This window comes from Zingiber officinale, chromosome 6A (genome assembly GCF_018446385.1).
Source record: "Zingiber officinale cultivar Zhangliang chromosome 6A, Zo_v1.1, whole genome shotgun sequence".
Taxonomy (NCBI): domain Eukaryota; kingdom Viridiplantae; phylum Streptophyta; class Magnoliopsida; order Zingiberales; family Zingiberaceae; genus Zingiber; species Zingiber officinale.
In genome coordinates this window covers 72,808,271-72,822,261 of record NC_055997.1, presented here as the reverse complement: position 1 = coordinate 72,822,261, position 13,991 = coordinate 72,808,271, and the positions used below count along the sequence as shown (strand labels likewise).

At 38.2% G+C, this 13,991-nt stretch overlaps 1 long non-coding RNA gene across 1 annotated transcript; it reads left to right on the top strand.

The window, feature by feature from the left end:
- Positions 1-706: 706 nt before the first annotated feature.
- On the top strand, positions 707-4,793 carry LOC121996554. Its single transcript, XR_006116114.1, has 3 exons — positions 707-762; positions 4,613-4,679; positions 4,762-4,793. It is a non-coding gene; the product is annotated as an uncharacterized LOC121996554 (long non-coding RNA).
- Positions 4,794-13,991: the final 9,198 nt, after the last annotated feature.

The window sequence follows — 13,991 nt, the reverse complement described above, 5'->3', positions numbered from 1 at the left end:
AGGACTTTCCGAACTGCCTGGTTTCACTCACCAGGACTTTCCGAACTTCCTGGTTTCACTCACCAGGACTTTCCGAACTTCCTGGCTTCACTCACCAGGACTTTCCCTTTCACCTAGTTTCACTCACTAGGATTTTCACTCTGCCTAACATCCCAGTTAGGACTTCCCAGTCAAGTATCCGGTCAACCTTGACCTACTTGACTCTTCTTCATTCAACTTGATCAGACCTTGATCAGTGTCTCTCCGTATGGATAACTGCACCTGCATTGTCCATGTCTACATGTCTTTCTGTATTGTCAAACATCGAAACCATGACCAAGGTTTACGCTTGGTTAACTAGGTCAACCTTGACCTACTGGAAATTGCACCAACAATCCCTTATTGGAGTTCTGCATGGCAAACCGAAGGAGTACCTTGTCAATGTATGTACTCTGACTTAGGCCAAGCAATCTCTTAGATCTATCTCTATAGATCTGTATCCAGGGGCGGATTTACACGTGGACTGGGGGGGGGGCCACGGCCCCCCCAGTCCATGTGTAAACCCTATTAATAATATTTTTAATTATTAGTAATATTATTAGTGAATATTAAATATAAATTCATTTGGTAATTGGGATAAAAACAATACGCCTTGCACCGTTGCAGACGGCATACCCTACTCGTCGTTCGGCGATTGCTCCGCTGCCTTCGAACGAGCAATCGGGTGTTGGATGTGGAGGTCTCGTGCGACGAAAATATTCTCGAGCCCGATTTGAAAGAAAGGTACAATTTCATTCTACTCCTTCCTCCTTAGTCCTTAGGGTTTTGATTTTTGAAGCCCTTAAAATTGAGAACTGAGAAGGGAACAAGAGAAAAACTTTTTTTTGGTATTTTCCATCTTTGTTTGAATCGTTCCTACTTTCTACCCCATAAGCTAACCTCACTATGAAGCTTAGGCTGCTTATCACAGATTTATCATTTATGATATACCTAATACCTTTATTTATGAATGAGGCGAGAAGAACACATGAGGCAAAGTTAGAGTACCAAACAAAAACAATTCCATATTTCCATACATTTTGTTAGAAAAAAATTATAATAATTAATTTTACATGGCCCTCCTTGAGTCCTTGTCCTTCTTGGTTTCTTGCTGCTGATTGTTGAAAGTGAAGGCTACTTTAGATTTTTTTTTTACCTATAATATATGCACACACAAGCAAACATACTATATTGTAAAAGGTATCCATCAATGGTCCTACCATTTAGTTGCTGTGGGCCTGTGACTTTGAAGTAACATATAGATTTATCTCTCTTATGACTTATGATTTATAACTTTTTACTAAGAACAGAACTATGTAAAGCCCATAATTTTACCAGATTCTTTTATTTTGTTTGCTTTTCTCCTTTTGCTAGATTCTTTTGTTTACTATTCTCTTATGAAATGATTAATTTTAAGCATTTTAATTAAATCTTGTGATTTTAGAAATTAAAGTGCCTAAATGATGAAATAGTTGAAGTTGGAATTGTTGATTTAATATTTGATTAAAAGAAAAAAAGCTTGGTGTTTTTTTTATTGTATGATATTGTTATTATTCAGTAACTTAATGTTTGGTTTAATATTGTTATTATTAATTATTATTCACTTATTTGAAATAATTTGAGTTTTTCATTGTTAAAGGTTTCATATATTTTAAATGGGAAAGTCCGTTACGATTGATAAGTTTTTTCAAAGAAAGAGAGCAAATGAACCAGATCCGGCTACTCCTATAACCCCATCGACAAGATCAAATAACAATGATCTTCCATCTGAATTTTCTCCTAAAAGATTCAAAAGTATAGAAATTAAAGAAGTTGATCTCGATTTTTTAGAGCGTGATCCAGGATTACGTCGACAAATTTGGGAATATCATCCTAACCAACAAGAGGAAATTCGTCGAGCTTATTTGAATCTGAAGGCATACCAACCTATTCTTCAAGAATATCCACTAAATAAAAATATTAAGCACCCACGAAGATTTCAGTCAACTTGGTATGAACAATTTCCTTGGTTGGAGTATTCACCAGCTAAAGATAAAGCATATTGCTTTCTATGTTTTATCTTCAACAAGCCATCGGGATGCTCAAATCAAACTGCATTTACTGTTAATGGATTTAATAGTTGGAAGAAAGTTCTAAATGGAAAAGTTTGTGCTTTCCTCAGCCATATAGGGAAAGATAATGTATCTTCACCCCATCGTAATGTTGAAAAGGCATGTGAGGATTTGATGAACCAACCACAACACATATCAAGGAGATTCGACAATTTTAATGATGAACAAATCGCAACTAATCGTCTTCGATTAAAGGCTCACATACATGTGGTGTTGTTGCTTGCACTTCAAGGAATTCCATTTAGAGGCCATGATGAGAAATCTAGTTCATCTAATCGTGGCAATTTTCTTGAATTTTGGATGTGCTAAGCATGTACAATGATGAACTTTCAAAGGCAATTGCGAAAGCTCCAAAAAATGCCAAGTATACAAGTCACGATATTCAGAAACAAATACTTCATGTGCTTTCAATAAGAGTGAAAAATGCAATTCGTGAAGAAATTGGAGTTGCCAAGTATTGCATAATTGTTGATGAAGCCCGAGATGAGTCAAAAAGAGAGCAAGTGTCTATAGTATTGAGGTTCGTGGATACTAATGGATTCATTCAAGAGCGTTTTTTTTGGGCTTATTCATGTATCTAATACTGCAGCTTTAACTTTAAAGGATGCTATATATTCTTCTTTGGCTCACTACAATTTGGATGTTCAAAATATTAGAGGTCAAGGCTATGATGGTGCTAGTAATATGAGGGGCGAGTTTAATGGATTGCAAGCTTTAATCATAAAAGATTGTAGAAGTGCTTATTATGTTCATTGCTTTGCTCATCGGTTACAATTGGCTTTAGTTGCAGCATCAAAAAATGTGACACCTATTCATCAATTTTTTGATAGATTAACTTTTATAGTTAATATTGTTGGTTCTTCGTGCAAGCGTAATGATGAATTGAAGAATGCTCATGCAGATGAAATTGCACATTTGATTGCTATTAATGAACTCGAGACAGGGCGTGGACTTAATCAGATAGGTACTTTACAACGAGCTGCTGATACACGTTGGAGTTCTCATTTGAGATCGTTGAAAGGCTTAATTAAGATGTTTAGTGCATCGTGTATGGTATTGCTTAAGGTTATGGATGATGGACTTCCTTCTCAACGAGCAGATGCAACATCTGTTTATGATGAAATGACTTCTTTTAATTTTGTATTCATCTTGCATCTTATGAAAGAGATCATGGGAATCACAGATATCCTTTGTCAAGCTTTACAAAGTAAGTCTCAGGATATTATAAATGCAATGGAGCTTGTATTATCTACTAAGAATTTACTTCAACAAATGAGGGATAACAAGTGGAATGATTTGCTTGCAAAAGTGAAATCTTTTTGTGAACTTCGAAATATTGATATTCCTGATGTCAATGCTCCATATATTAATAGACGAGGTCGAGCCCGTGCTCGTCAAGACAATTTCACCATTGAGCATCATTATCAGGTAGACCTCTTTTATGCTTCAATAGATTCACAGTTGCAAGAAATTAATGGGCGCTTTAGTGATGATGCTATGGAATTGCTTATTCTTAGTAATGCCTTAAATCCTCAAAATGCAATGGAGTCTTTCAGAGTTGAGGATATATGTAAATTAGTTGAAAAATTTTATGCCGAAGACTTTACAAGAGATGAAAAAGAGCAATTAGAGATGCAATTGAAGCATTACAAGTATAATATAGTCAAAGGGCCCAACTACAACAATCTTGCAACTATTTCAGAATTATGGCAATGGTTGGTGAAGACTAACAAGTCTGTTACATACAATCTCATTTTTAGAGTGATTGTACTTGTGCTTACTCTTCCAGTTTCCACTGCTACTACAGAACGATCATTTTCTGCGATGAATATCGTGAAAACAAGGCTTCGAAGCAAAATGGAGGATGGTTTTCTCTCAGATGCGTTAATGATATATATTGAGCGAGAAATTGCTAGAAATGTGAGCATAGAAGCTATCATTGAAGACTTCGAAAATTTAAAAGAACGTCGAATTCCTTTTAGTTAGATAATTGTATTTGATACTTAATTGAATGTATAGTAACATTATGTTTGTTCTTTGACTATGCAACTATTTTACAATTAGTTATACTATTCTATATTTCTGTTTGAAAATAACAATCTGTTGCTCTCTAAATTTAGCAAGCTCGTAGCTTCTAAGTCTCGCTGCTATTGACTTCAAGGTTATTTAGCAAGCTTTTCAGACGTCAGGTTGAAGTAGGGATGTCAGAATAATTCAACATTACATTTGTTGATTATCTGTGTTTATCTTTGTAGTTGAAAAAGAATTATCTGATTTATTGTCCATATAATTCTCATGTTAACATGGTGTTTGTGAGTTGAAAATCTCTTGAAGAAATCTTTGCCTGCCTGACCATCATTATTCCAATCAATACGATACATGTCATCCTCAAAATTTTTTATTAGAGGTTTGGCAAAATACATTTCAGAATGTTGCTATTGATTCGCTGTTACACCGCTTATGATGCTCTTATTACTTCATAGGTCTTTCATTTGACACTAATGATGAGTTTAAAAGAAGCATTTATGAATTATGGTGAAGTTGTTGATGGTAAGTCGTTATTATCTTTTTGATTTCTTTTTAATCTTTGCAGTACATGATTATACTCACTGGTATTTACCTATGATGCTAGAGTGCATCATTGGCAGGGAAAGTGGAAGGTCTGGAGGGTTTTGGTTTTGTGATTTTTATATCTAGCGAAGAAGCTTCAGCTATAATCAATGGCATGGATGGGAAGGTAAATATGCTTTGCTCTTCTTTGTGTTTATTTTATATAATGTTAATAGAATATGTAGATGTTGTTGCATTATTCATTTTAAAAAGCATGAAAGTGTCACATTTTATGGGATGCATAACACAGATTAGTAATCTGATGCATGGAATTTTATGTAGTGATTATATTATGCTATGTTAGATTTGTACTAAGGACTATAAATGCTAATTTAGTCTCTTGTTTTTTTTAATCATAAGGTTGTGCTTAGGTCCTTGATAAGTATCTTTAGATAGTTTATGGATTTAAAGGAGTAGAGAATTTTCATTATATGGCCCCCCCAAACTTAAAATCCTGGATCCGCCCCTGTCTGTATCCCTAGAATACGGGATGCCTCACCTAAGTGCTTCATTGAGAAGCAACTCCCTAGCCATGTCTTGATAGACTGAAGCATAGGGATGTCCTTCCCAATGAGTAGTATGTCATCCACATACAATATGAGGAAGACAACTATGTCCCCTACAACCTTCTTGTAGACACAAGGCTCATCTTCGTTCTTGATGAAACCAAACTGTTTGATTGCATCATCGAATCGAAGATTCCAGCTCCGAGAAGCTTGCTTTAGTCCATAAATGGACCTATGCAGCTTGCATACTCTGCTAGTATGCTGTGGATCTACAAAACCCTCAGGTTGTGTCATGTACACATCCTCGAGTAGGTTTCCATTCAGAAACGCGGTTTTGACATCCATCTGCCATATCTCATAGTCATGGTAAGCTGCAATAGCAAGCATGATCCGAATGGACTTAAACATCGCTACTGGAGAAAAGGTTTCATCATAATCAATACCATGAATCTACTTGAAACCTTTAGCTATCAAGCGACCCTTATGATAAGTCCATCCATGTCAGTCTTTCTCTTAAAGACCCACTTACACCCAATGGGTTTTACCCCTTCAGGTGGATCAACCAAAGTCCATACTTGGTTGGTGTACATGGATTCTATTTCGGATCTCATGGCCTCTAGCCATTTCTCGGAATCTGGTCTCATCACAGCTTCCTGATAGGTGGTAGGCTCATCCTCTATGAGCACAATGTCATCATGGTCAGACAAGAGAAATGAGTATCTCTCAGGCTGACGACATACCCTATCAGATCTGCGAAGAGGTATGTCTACTTGAACTGGTTGTTGTTCCTCAACTCCTTGTGGAACAACATCATCCACAACACTTTGTGGTTCCAGTTCAACTTCCATCGAGGCTTCAGTGCTATTGTTCGCATCTTGAACTTCTTCAAGATCGAACGTGCTCCCACTAGTCTTTCTAGAAACAAAGTCCCTTTCTAGAAAGACCCCAGTCTTTGCCACAACTACCTTGTGCTGACTGGGAATGTAGAAGTAATATCCCTTAGTTTCCTTGGGATATCCAATAAAATAGCACTTGTCGAATTTGGGTCCTAACTTGTCTGAGACTTGACGTCTAACGTAAGCCTCACAACCCCAAATCCTCATGAAAGACACCTGGGCAATTCTCCCAGTCCATATCCTATATGGTGTCTTTATCACGGCCTTGGATGGAACTCGGTTGAGTATAAAAGCTGCCGTGTCTAGAGCATAACCCCAAAGGTATGTCGGAAGATCTGTGTGACTCATCATAGATCGCACCATATCTAATAGGGTACGATTCCTCCTTTCGGATACACCATTTCACTGTGGTGTTCCAGGAGGAGTGAGTTGGGATTGGATCCCACACTCTGCTAGATAGTCACGAAACTCATGGCTAAGGTATTCTCCACCTCGATCGGATCAAAGTATCTTAATACTCTTGTCAAGCTGGTTCTGTACTTCATTCTTGAATTCTTTGAACTTTTCAAAGGATTCAGACTTATGTGTCATCAAGTACACATAACCATATCTACTGAAGTCATCAGTAAATGTGATGAAGTATCTATAACCGCCTCTAGCAGCAACATTGAAAGGGCCACATACATCACTATGTATGAGTCCTAACAAATCAGTTGCTCTCTCGCTGTGCCCACTAAAGGGAGTCTTGGTCATCTTGCCTCGTAGGCATGACTCGCATATCTCATATGATTCAAAATCAAATGAGTCCAACAAACCATCCTTATGGAGCTGGGATAAGCGCTTGTCATTTATATGACCTAAGTGACAGTGCGAGAGGTAGGTTTGGTTCATGTCATTTAACTTGAACCTCTTGGTATTTATGTTATAGATAGGGCTCTCAAGGTCTAGAATATAGAGTCCGTTTATCAGAGGTGCACTACAATAGAATATATCGTTTAAAAAGACGGAACAACATTTGTTCTTTATTATAAACGAAAATCCTTTCTTGTCCAAACAAGAAACTGAAATTATGTTCTTAGTCAAGGTAGGTACATAACAACAATCATCTAATTCTAGTACAAGCCCAGAAGGCAGAGATAGATAGTAAGTTCCTACAGCAATAGCAGCAACCCGTGCTCCATTGCCAACTCGTAGGTCTACCTCACCCTTCGTCAATGCCCTGTTATTTCTCAGCGCTTGTACATTAGTACAAATGTGCGAAGCACATCTGGTATCTAATACCCACGATGAAGAAATAGAGAGGTTGACTTCTATAACATGTATACCTGAAGTAGAAATCTTATTTCTCTTCTTCGTAAGATCTTCCAGGTATTCTTTGGAGTTCCTCTTCCAGTGCCTCGCTTGTCCTTGATATAGGTGACAAAGATGTTCAACCATATCGTAAGCGCCCATCAACTCATGTTGCTTTTGAAGCTCAGAGTTCATGGTCGCGAGCATAAGACAGGACACATCTAATGCGTCATCTTGATGCTTCTTGTAAGCATCTCGGTCTGCTCGCGTGGCAGTGGCAGGAGGAGCCTCCGGAATGGGCTGCTCCAGAACGTACAGTTTACGTTCTTGGGTGAGAACTATTCTCAGATTCCTGTACCAGTCCAGGAAATTTGCTCCGTTGAGCTTGTCCTTCTTAAGGACAGAACGCAGAGAGAAGATGTTCGTGTTTGACGTCATGACAATTCTACAACAGAAAAATACAGAAAATAAATATCATATTCTTTTTAAATCATTTAATTAGGCCTTCAACTAAATGATGCTCCCACTGAATTCTATAATTCATGTGGGACAAGATCCACATCATACTAACCCTTGAGTTAGCTTTGGCTAATACGCCCAAGACTTAGTATGATCGGTAGGTAACGATTACCAATTACATCTCTATGCAACTCTTGTTTATAGGATCAAAATCCGCATTTATATTAAAACTCGAGTTAGCTTTGGCTAATACGCCCGAGAGTTAATATATATGTGATTTTGACCTATCTTTCCAACTGTTGGAAGATTGCCTATAGTTATACTCGATCCAACCGAGTTAACTAGGAATACTCAATCTAATTGAGTTGTACTCACCCATGCGTTGATAGGCAGGACCAAAATTGTCCCTCCGTACCCTACCAAGATAGTATGTGTTGCTCTACTTTGGCAGATTAAACAACAACATGCGATCGAGGTAGTGGTAGGTATCACGACATGGTAGGCATTACAGTTGACACGATTTAGATCTAATCTAAATGATGATGCGTATCAAATACTTGATTTAGATCTAATCTAATCGTGAGGTGCATCATGTGCACGATTTAGATTTAATCTAATCGCTAGGAACTAATTAACTACTTAACTAAACATGCATCACATACATATAAGCAATTAATTAAATTATTTTGTGATTGTGTCATGGCCCTACTACGATCTTCTCAAGCCAATGAGAAGATCGGATGGTCAACCTAAGGTCAACAGCTTCTCAAGCTCCTTCTTTTGACCACTTCGTGTTGCTCGCGCCCTCCTCGTAACTCCGTCTCGAGTGGACCTTCCACCGCTTCAAAATTTACATTACATTTTGAAACTCGAGTTACACTCGAGTCTAAATCTAATTTACAATACGCACATCACATAACGGCACGCAGGCCGTATTATGAATTACAACACATTTCCAAATCCAATTTGGGTCGTTTGGGCCATGACTATCACAAAATTAATATATAATTCAAAATTATATATTTCTATAATTTTCTGTAATTTTTTTATAATTTTACAGATTTTATGATTAAATTTTTCCCGACGGTCCCGATTAGCGATTTCGGGCGCAATCGCGGAGCAAATCCCCTTGCGGGGTTAGGGGCAGTACCCCTACCCGCGATCTAACCATCGTGAGTTGCTCCTAAGTGATCCAAGAAAGTCTTAGCCCGCTATCCCAAAAATTTTGGGACGAAACTTTGTCGTTTTGGAAAATTCTTCTCGGTAGTCTAAGCCTACAAGTGCCGAAACACTTGTGCTTCGCTTCTACGAGAAAAATACCCATAAAAACTCTAAAAACCATAAAATTACAGAATTTCACAGAACTGAATTTTTGTCATAAAAACAAAAACTAAACTCGTACAAGCTTCGCACGTGGCTCTGATACCACTGTTGGATTTTTCGGGCCGCGAAAACCGCTTTTTCGCATCGCGGAAACCCCGAAACCCCCTAGCCATTGGATCCGTGCGAAGAAAACTTTCAAAAAATACGAGTATGAGTTTCAAACTATGATCTACAGTAGATCTACAAAGGAAAAATATTTTATACTTTTGAAGCGTGCCCTCGCAAATCCTGCTCGTCCAACGGTACGCTGGATCTCAAAGTTGTCAACGTAGACAACTCTCTAGTGATATCCACACGAACAAGAAGTGTTCTCTAACACTCAAGGATGGAGAAGAGAGCACCACAAGTGTGCTAGCACTCTCTAGGGCTCTCGGGTAGGATTGGAAGAAGAAGAAAGGAAAAGAAGAGAACACACTCCTCTAAAATCTCTATGTGACTTTCACTAACCTTTCTTCTTGGATTAGATTCACTCTCCTTTCTTCTCCCTTGCTTGAAACCCACGACCAAGAGAAGAGAAGGAGCAAGAAGAGAGCTTAGGAGGAGGAAGATCACTTGAATGAGAGTTACACTTGCAAAATAAAACTCTTTTCATCTAATTAAGTGGTTTGTAACCTCCATGGAATACCAAGAGTCACAACTCTTGGTAACTCCCATGAGGTGACACTTCACTTAAGTAACCATGATGATGTGGAGCATCATCATTGGTCCACTTAATGCCAACTCACCAATGAGGTGGCATAAAGTCAAGTCAAACTTGACTCTTCATCTTCCTCTCAAGTCAAGTCAAACTTGACTTAATCTCTCTCATGGTTGATCTAATCCAACCATTTAATTCAAGCCAATTTAATATAATGAATCTAATTCATTTAATTAAATTGATTCAATGAGTCATAATCTAAATTAGACTGATTGAACACATGAATCAACTTGAATCCAACTCAATTAGCCCAATTAGGATTACTCTTAATTCAATTTGATTCATCAAATGAATCTAATCCTCTTGGTTCATCATATGAACCTAATCTCCATCCACTTGTTCTTTGTGTGTGACCCAATAGGTTCTTGTAACGTTGGCAATGCCCCTAAACTCATTTAGAAACATAAGTAATGAGCGGTATCTAGCAATACATCATTACTACCCAAGTTACAAGAATGTTGAGATCCAACATCACCTTGTGACTACTAATTGTGACTCCTCACAATATATGACAAGTGTCCTTCTATCCTAGATATCTAGATTGATCAATGTGAGGCATAGACCGTGTCATCCTCTAATCAATCTAAATCTTGAACTCCAAGTAGACTCACTCAATCAAATGAGCTCAATATCCTATATTGACTCATTTGGACATGGCCATACACTTCGTGGTCTCACTCTATCAAGAATACCGATGTCTCTCCCGTCATATAGGAGGGATAGATCCCATCTACATCACTCACATCCCTCCGCATAATTTGTTACATACCCAGTAATCGCCTTTATGGTCCACCCAGTTACGGGCGACGTTTGACGAAACCAAAGTACATAACTCCTTATGTAGGGAACCATGGTGACTTCAGATCTAAAGACTAGTAGTCATACTAATAGCCACATGAGAAAGTATATGACACTCATATAACGATCCATGATACTTTCTCATGGCGGGTCATTCAGTATACATTCTCCAATGTGTACCCATGTGTCAGCTTGATATCTCTATATCCATGACTTGTGAGATCAAGTCATCGAGCTGACCTACATGCTAGTATTATTGCATTAACATTGTCCCTGAATGTTAATACTCGACTAGGAATGATTTAGAGTAGTGTTCCCTATATCATCTCACTATCGGTTCAACTAACCGATTGATATAGGTGAGAACCGTCTACTCAAGGACGTTATTATACTTAGTTTATTTGGCACCAATACAAGTAAGTATAATAACCAAAAACCAAATGCCGTTATTTATATAGAATATGATACAACAAGTCCAAAATACAATCATCAAATGATTGGCTCTAGGGCTCTAGCTAACATAAAAGACATTTCCATGAGACACGGTCATGCTAGAGCCATGCCATAGCCATGCTAGGGCCTTGTTAGAGCCATGCCAAGGCCAAGTTTTATCCTAGGGCCAAGAGACATGGCCGTGTGAAATAACATGACTGTGCTTCTTCACTAGAGCCTAATTATAGGCAGGCCATGTGAAATCACACAATTGTGTCTCCCATCTAGAGCCTATTCAAAGGGAGGTCGTGTGAAATCTCATGGTCGTGCCTCCCACTAGCAAGCATTCAAGGCATGCCCGTGTGAAAATATATGGTCGTGCCCCTAGATTTTTAGAGAGGAACACGGCCTGGCCGTGCCAAAAGGCACGATTATGCCTCTCCATCCAAGGTTATTCACGCCCAGGTCATGCCAAAAGGCATGGTCGTGGTAGAGAAAACAAGGGGGTCATGCCCCCTTGCTATAAAAAGGGATTTTCTCCCCTTTTCACTTATCTTTGACTTGGAGCTCTGCCCTCATTCTGTTGGGATATATACTATAAGCCTAGCTTTTGTATGAACATCTATTTTAAAATATTTTGAAATGAGAATCACTTTGATCAAATGTCTGCATATATGTCAATGAAGTTGTCCATTTAATTTATATTGTAGATAACATGACATATGGTGTCACACAAAAGATCATGTTACCAGTTTCTTATAAATTATAAATAGTAGCTCACAACCAAGATGGATTGGGACAAACCATTGAAACGGTTGTAGTATAATTTGGTATTAGTTTGTCTTGATTAAAAAATTACGCTAGTACACTATGTGTGTATTGAGCAGGACCGTTTGAGGTTGTTCGATTTGTACTGACTATATAAAAGAACAAAACTTCTATTATTATGGATGTGCGTTCTTTTAATCCCTATATAATAACAAGCACGCATACTTAGTATTTATTTCTTTAACTTATCAATGGGTGAGATTTATCCGTTAAATCAATAGACTCGATGAGTTGGAAAATAGTACTATTTATATGGTGTGTTGTTGATTATAGAAGGAATCTGTGTCCTAATTATTTAGGTTGATAATGTCCCCTTGAGGAGCTCATAAGGATTATCATGTAAACCCTGCAGGTGGACTTAGTCTGACATGATAATGAAGTTGAGTGGTACTACTCTTGGACTCAGATGTTAATTAACTGGGTTGTCAGTAACTCATTTAATTAACGGACATACAATATCTTAAACATGGGGAGATTAACACACTCATAATAAGAAGGAGCTTATATTGTAATATGAGATTGGTGCGGTAGTTCAATAATAACCTTTTAGTGGTATGAGTTATTATTGATGGACTTGAGTTGGGTGTTCGGGGTGAACATGAGAAACCCAAGCCCATCGGGAGACCTAAACCAATTCCTCCTCTAGGTTCCTATTGTAGTCTCTATATATAAAGTCTCGCATTCACCCATCCATAACCGGGTTTGGTTTAACTTAGCTTGGTTTGACTTAACTTAGTTTGGTTTAACTTAACTTGGCTTGGTCTAACTTAACTTGGTTTGGTCTAACTTAACTTGGTTTGGTCTAAATTAACTTGGTTTGGTTTAACTTAACTTGGTTTAGTTTAACATAGTTTGTTTAGATTTTTTCTAAACAAAATTTTGTTAATTTTTCTTTCCTTCTAACCGACGGCAAGTCTATAAAAAGGAATAGGATATGACCCCTAAAACCTAATCTTCCTAATTTTCCATAAGCTCCTTCTCCCTTGCGGTCGTTGCCCCCTCTTCCCTTTCTAGGGCCGGTGGCACATCCCCTCCTCCTCCTTCCTTTTGGCCAACGCCACCTCCACCAGGGCTGACCCCTTCTCCTCCTTTTAGGGTCGGCACCCCCCTTCCTCCTCCTAGGGCCGACGCCCCCCTTCTCCTCCTCCTTCCTTGTGGCTGACACCCCCCTTTCTCCTCCTTGTGGGCGGCGGCTTGAAGAGGAGGAAGAACTTGAAGAAGAGGAAGAAGAGGAAGAAGAAGAGAAGGAAGAAGATTAGGAGGTGCCCCATCCTAGAGCCTCCTTTTGTAGCCGACGGTTTGGAAACCGAGAAGAGGAGGGTGGTGTTGGCTTGGTAGATCGTCGCCCACACGACGTTCAAGAAGAGGAGAGGAATATGACAGAAAATCAAGAGGTCTTTAGCTACAAAGAAAAGGTACAACTAGTTCTTTAATTCCACTGCGTATCTAGTTTCATTTTTCTTTGTATTCATTTTGCGTATCGATTTTGAATACCAACACAAGAAGCCAGTGATCTTGTATTTCGATCAAGGTGTGCTTTGATCATTCAAGAACTTGCTTGATTGATCGAACACATCTTTGATCGAACATGCGGGTTGCTAGGAAGAGTTCTGTTCTTGTAAAATTTTTTTTTACAAGGAAATTGAAATAGAACGAAATTCCAACGCCCTTCAAGTGGTATCAGAGCCATGTTTATGGTTCTGTGTGATTGGTTTTCGGTTAAATTATGCACTGCTCATATATAAGTTTAGGCCGAATAATAGTAGCATGTGCTAGATAGATTAACTCTATGGTTTCAGGCATCGTAGATCCAACTATTATGGCTTTTTGTATGCTTGTGTGTGATTTGAACCCTCGAGCATATTGAGGTTATTGTTTGTGCATGATTGTAATAATTAAATACGGCTGATTGTCGTATTATTATTATTATTATTATTATTATTATTATTATTATTATTATTAT